The sequence below is a fragment of the Lactuca saligna genome, chromosome 2 (genome assembly GCF_052625555.1).
Source record: "Lactuca saligna cultivar CGN05327 chromosome 2, ASM5262555v1, whole genome shotgun sequence".
Taxonomy (NCBI): Eukaryota; Viridiplantae; Streptophyta; class Magnoliopsida; order Asterales; family Asteraceae; genus Lactuca; species Lactuca saligna.
In genome coordinates this window covers 96,488,533-96,495,463 of record NC_136418.1, presented here as the reverse complement: position 1 = coordinate 96,495,463, position 6,931 = coordinate 96,488,533, and the positions used below count along the sequence as shown (strand labels likewise).

The following is a 6,931-nucleotide window of genomic DNA, read 5'->3' as shown; positions in this document are numbered from 1 at the left end:
ATTGGGGAATCATTCTCAGCCAATCATTTATTTTTCTCGCAAACACCTTCAACGTACCAGCAGAAATGGGAAAGGAATGCACATGTGTTTTCCAACAAAACATGTTTCCTTAAACTATGTTAAACATTACATTAATATATACAAAAATATAGTTTTTTTGGTTTTTTTTTTAATTTTTAAGAAGTTATTTTAATCGAAAAATGGTTTTAAATATACCAAAGTTCATGTTTTTTTATTCTCTACAAATAGACATCCATATTGATATAGTTTTAAGATTAAAAAAAAAAAAAAAAAAAAAAAAAAAAGTTATATTTTGAGCTATCGTTATTCATAAGTGAATAAAAATTAATCAGGTTTTTACTACAGTACATTCGTTATTCACTTATGAATAAAAACTATGATTAATGTTTTTTACAATTTAAGTATCATTTATATATGAATATAGCATATACTAAACATAGTATATATTCATACTTAAATATTAGACGATGCATTCACTTGTGAATATTATATAGTATATTCACTAGTGAATGTTAGATGGTATATTCACTTATGAATATTAGATGATATTTTCATATGTGAATATTATATAGTATTACATGATATATCACATGAGAATAGTACATAATATATTCACTTGTGAATATTAGATCGTATATTCACTTATGAATAATAGTTGGTATATTCATATGTGAATATTGCACAATATATTCATATATGAATATTACAATGTGTTTTCAGAAATATATATAATTTTTATATGTTATTCACATATGAATAACATACAGGCTTGCATATTTGTTTTGTTTTTTAATAATCACATATTGATTCAGGTGAGAAAACATATTCATATGTGAATATAATGTGGTAATTTAGTTTATGCATTTCATCAAACAGTTGGAGTGCATACAAGTTAACTTTTTTAAAAATGTGATAGATATGATACTTTGACTATTCAAATCTTACAAAATAGTAGATTGGTAGATAAATATATAAAAATTTCAAACAAAAAATGATTTGATCTTTTTCTAACCTTAATTTTTGATGTTTTATTTGATGAACGATGTTGAATGAATGATATGAATTGAATTTTTTGTTGATTATCGATGATGTTGTTCTAATGATGTTGGAAGTATAATTAATCGTAGATGTTGAAGATATGTTCGTGTTCAAGCAGAACTGAAGGTTGGATTGAAAGAGCAAAAAACGAATGAATTTCAACTATTATCTAATTCTCTACACTTACGTATTTGTGATTGAAGGCTATTATATCATATTTACAAGTTTGTTACCGTGTCCTTTATGTTTAGAGGCTAATTAAATGAGTGACTAAGAATAATTCCCCCATTCTCAACCTTTTTTTATTTTCTCAATTGAACCCACCTATATATATATATATATATATATATATATATATATATATATATATATATATATATATATATATATATATATATATATATATATATATATATATGCTAATTAAATGAGTGGCTAAGAATAATTTTCAAATTCTCAACCTTTTTTATTTTCTCAATTGAACCTACTTATATATATATATATATATATATATATATATATATATATATATATATATATATATATATATATATATATATATATAGGGTTAGGTTCATGTGAGACGGCCTAATTTTGTGAGACCGTGAGACGCATTTTTTATTTTTTTTAAAATTTTTTTTAGTTAATTCAAGTTCCGAAAATAATATTTAAAAAAAGAATTTTTTGATTTTTCCATTTATTTTACATTTTAAAATTATTTTTAGAATATGTACAGTGTAATATTCTATTTAGAATATTTAACGTATTTTTCAAAAAAATAGATTTTATTTTTATTTTTTTAGTTAATTCAAATTCCGAAAATAATATTTAAAAAAAGAATTTTTAGATTTTTCCATTTATTTTGCATTTTAAAATTATTTTTTAGAATATGTCAGTGGAATATTCTATTTAGAATATTTCACGTATTTTTCAAAAAAAAAATCGGGATTTTTTTTTAATTTTTTTTATTTTTTAAAAATTTTTTTTTAGTTAATTCAAGTTCCGAAAATAATATTTAAAAAAATAATTTTTGGATTTTTCTATTTATTTTGCATTTTAAAATTATTTTTAGATTTAGTCTCACGGTCTCACAAAATTAGAATGTCTCAAATGAACCTGAACCTATATATATATATATATATATATATATATATATATATATATATATATATATATATATATATATATATATATATATATATATATATATATATATTCAGCAAGATGGCAACAGTTGCTAATTGATGTGTTGGTGTTTCTAAATATTTTATTTAGGGGTTTTCTTTTTATTTAATCGGCTTAGTGAATTAAGCATTTAATAGTTATATATAGTATATATAGTTATTTTGGAACGACTAGATATGGTTTTTTTTTTTTTTAATGTATGTGTGTGGGGATAGAATGACATGATAGGTTAAAGCTGAATAGATACTTTAATATATCAATACATTTGATAATTTACTATTTACTTTTTGCCATTTTCCCTCTTCTAGTTCCTTAAACTTTGATAAAAAGCTATTGTGATTTTTTTTGGAAGGGATAATGATTTAGGAGGGTAATAAAGTTTTCAGTTTATCCGTATTAGATCACTAAGATTTTTTTTGGACGTATTAGACCAATATGGTTGTTATTACCGTTTAGAAATAATCCTTTTACCGGTTTTAACGGGTAAAAAAGACTATTTCTAAACGATAATAACAACCATATTGGTCTAATACGCACAAAAAAAACCTTAGTGACCTAATACGGACAAACTAGAAACCTTATTATCCTCCTAAGTCGTTAACCCTAATTTTAAAGACATTGAGAATATATGACCATCAACAGTAAACTACTTCGTTTAGAACTCGCGTCGTCCCATATAACATGCTACTCCTCTATATGGCGAAGCACTTCATCTATAGCCGTCCCTTTGGGGATATCCGATAAAATTGGAACAATACAGAGAAGATTAGCATGGCCCCTGCGCAAGGATGACACACACAAATCGAGAAATGGTCCAAAAAAAATTTTAACCCTTCGTCGTCTTCTCTGGAACCCTAATTCCCTTTTCAAATGTTAATAAAGTTCAATTGCAATTCTTACGTTTCAGTAGTTCACCTACTAAAGTCATGATCAGACAACATGTGGATTCTATGGTCAGATTGATCTTCTTGTTGATATCTTCAACCATTTGTGGCAAGTAAGGGTGATCTTTCTTTCTATAAAGTCTCCTTTAAGTTTTTTACTTTTTCTGTCATTAAGTTTCATGTTTTATAAACTTCCGTTTAGGTGTTATATATAGTATGTATGTATTTGTTTATGTGCTGATTTTTTTATTCATTTTGCAACTTCAGTTTCTTAGTTCAGGTTACGGTTTTGCTTTTTATAAAATAATTGATAATAGACATCCTCTACAAGTCCCTGTTGGTCTTACATTTCCATTCGTTATCAAATGTAGACATTGATGGGAGGTATCAAAGTGAGATTTTGTTTTTGTACATATGGATGTGTTCATGTAAACATTTAAATGACAAAAAAGAAGTTATTGATAAAAGGTTGAATATTTATGTAATGAAGATCATCAATCATACGAGTTTCTGGACTTAGAAATTCTGCAGGGTTGTGAATTAAGTTAAAATGGAAACAACTATCAAACAAATCAGTCACATTGATTAGTAAGCATGTTTTCTAAATAATTAGAGTTAATGACTTAGGAGGGTAATAAGGTTTCCAGTTTGTCCGTATTAGATCACTAAGGTTTTTTTTTTTGTGCGTATTAGACTAATATGGTTGTTATTACCGTTTAGAAATAGTCATTTTTGCCTGTTAAAACCGGTAAAAGGGCTATTTTTAAACGGTAATAACAACCATATCGATCTAATACGCACAAAAAAAACCTTAGTGACCTAATACGGATAAACTAAAAACCTTATTACCCTCCTAAGTCATTATCCATTTTTGGAATGCAAAGTGAAATGATATTTTAGTCTCATCTAGAAAAAAAAAAAAAAATGTTATGCCTACATCAATATTGTTAAAATTGTTGAATAGTTTGCTTTTTTTTTTTTCCGACAATAATGTCGTTTTTGGTTTCATTTAAACAGTTTATTTAATTTTAGATGGAAAAAAAAAAACAGATTTTACGTATAAATCATTTTATAAAGACTAACATTCTTATTCATTAAACCATTTTACATACATAAAACTTACTGAAGAAAATGAAAAAAGAACCCCGTAGATACCATACCACCTATGTATGATAGGTTCATATCATTTAAATAAATTTTATTGATTGATATATGTTACGATAGACAAAATATATATATATATATATATATATATATATATATATATATATATATATATATATATATATATATATATATATATGAACATCAAACTTAACATTAAAATTTTGGGAACAGATGTCGAAAGAATATGTAAAAGATGAAATATATATATATATATATATATATATATATATATATATATATATATATATATATATATATATATATATATATATATATATATATAGATGAAATACACAAATTTAGGGGAAGAGAGAAGAACAAGCACAATACCTATAACAATAATGATATATCAATTCATAAATATATAATACTAATGTATTATGTGTATAGTAGCATTTAATAAATGTGTCCCATCCTATATGTAATAATGTCAAAGTATGTATATGTCTAGCATAGATATCTCTTATGATCAGTGTTTTAAAAGGCGCGCCATGGCGGGCCTCAAGGCGCGCCATGGCGTGAGGCGCGGCGTTGCCGTTACGAAAAGCTTCATAACGTTACTGTTAGGCGTGACGCGTGGCAAGGTGTGATATGGTGTGCCATGGCGCATTATGGCACGTGTTTTTTCGTTTGAGACACGTTTTTTTCTCTTTTTTTATACATTTTCTAATCGGACATACAAATATTATGTTTTTTATTAACTTTTTGTTATTAGTTGTTGATATAACACTTCTAAAAACTAGGTATATTTGATATAAATTTATATTTATGAGGTAATATAATTATAAATTAATACAAAATCGTCGCCTTACATCACGCCTTGAAAAACGTCATAGCTCGCCATAACTCGTTAAGCTTGAGGTTTGACCTTACCGCTACACCACGCCTTACGCCTTTTAGAACCTTGCTTATGATTAACAATAGTTACTTTATATCTTATGACTAACTATAGTTAGTCCATTATGTTGTCGTTTGTAAGATTGTTGTTTGTAAAATACTATCTATATATGGATCATTGATTCCATGAAATAAAGCATAATGAAAATTTGTGAAATCAATTACTCTCAAATTTATCTCTTGAAGTTTTTAATTTCTGAATAGTAGATTATATATCTTAAAAATATGAGATAATGATTTAAAAAGATAATATATTTTCTGATTTGTACATATTTAGTCACTGATTTTTTTTCGTCCACATTTACTCCTTCAACTTGTTAAACTGTACACATTTAGTCCTTATGACCGGCTACTCCAAGTTAGCCGGTAAAAAGGACTTAATATGGTAATATATTTCTCACTATATATAGATTTAGTCCTTAATATGTTTGTACACATTTAGTCCTTAATATATTTTTTTTTCAAAATAAGTCATTTTTGTTTTTGTACTCACTCAGTAGTTATAAATAATTTCTTTAGGTTTTTCTCACAACATCTTACGTAGATAGCCATATGGTGGTGGGATAGGTTGAGGTGGACCTGCTATATGTTGTAGTGCGGGCCAGATGTAAGCCATAGGCACGGATGCTCAAGAAGAGCGGTTGGGTTAAGGCGGTATGCCGGCAACCCTGGGTATTCTAGTCCGATGACTAATTAGACCTGTTGCATATTGGCATTCCAATTCAATGACTGCTTGGGCCAAGGTTTTCCAGTCTGATGGATGTGGGGTCGTTATACATGATAATACGTTTGTTGTATCACGTATTTTGGGGGAAACTCACTAAACTTTATGTTTACTCAGTTGTTTATGTTTTTAGATTCTATCGTTGATCGTGGGAAGGCGAAGATATGAAAGTACACACTCATAAACAATATTGAAGATTCCACGTTTCATATATTACTCTGATTTTCGATAAATGTATTTTGGAATAAATGTTTTTTCTTAATAATGGATTTATAACTAGGGAGTTTTGCCTTATTTAAAAAATGAAAAAATTTTGTTGTGAAAATGAGACGATACACATAAACATTAACAACCCCACACACTTCATCAATGATTGTCCCACATAAGATGTCGTGAAAAAAACCTAAAGAAATCATTCATAAGTACTGAATGAGTATAAAAACAAAAATAACTTATTTTGAAACAAAAAAAATATTAAGGACTAAATGTGTACAAATATATTAAGGACTAAATGTGTACAAAACTATTAAGGTCTAAATGTGTACAAAATGAGAATTGTATTACCCTATTAAGTCATTTTTACCAACTAACCTGGAGTAACCGATCATAAGGATTGAATGTGTATAGTTTAACAAGTTGGAGGGGTAAATGTGGACGAAAAAAAACTCAATGACCAAATGTGTACAAATCGAAAAATATATTACTCTTTTAAGTCATTATCCCTAAAAATATCATCTAAGAATTCAATTCATACGATCAGATCATTTATCAACACTTATGATTATTATTTAAAATTTTAAATTATGGTTAATTTTAAAATACAAACTTGAAACAATATGCATACTATTTTTGATATCATCAGTTTAAGGGGGAGGGAGGTGCCCTCAACTGTAAATAATAATAATAATAAATATCACATTAGATCTTAGTTTTATATCATATCACTTAGTAAATAAATATGGTCCCTAACAATAACTCCATTAACCTCAACGGTACGCCTCAAATAGTGGCGGAA

At 26.7% G+C, this 6,931-nt stretch overlaps 1 non-coding gene across 1 annotated transcript; it reads left to right on the top strand.

The window, feature by feature from the left end:
• Positions 1-2,965: 2,965 nt before the first annotated feature.
• Positions 2,966-3,073, top strand: LOC145033093 (U6 spliceosomal RNA). The gene has a single exon (XR_013677335.1). It is a non-coding gene; the product is annotated as a U6 spliceosomal RNA (small nuclear RNA).
• The last annotated feature ends 3,858 nt before the right edge of the window (positions 3,074-6,931 follow it).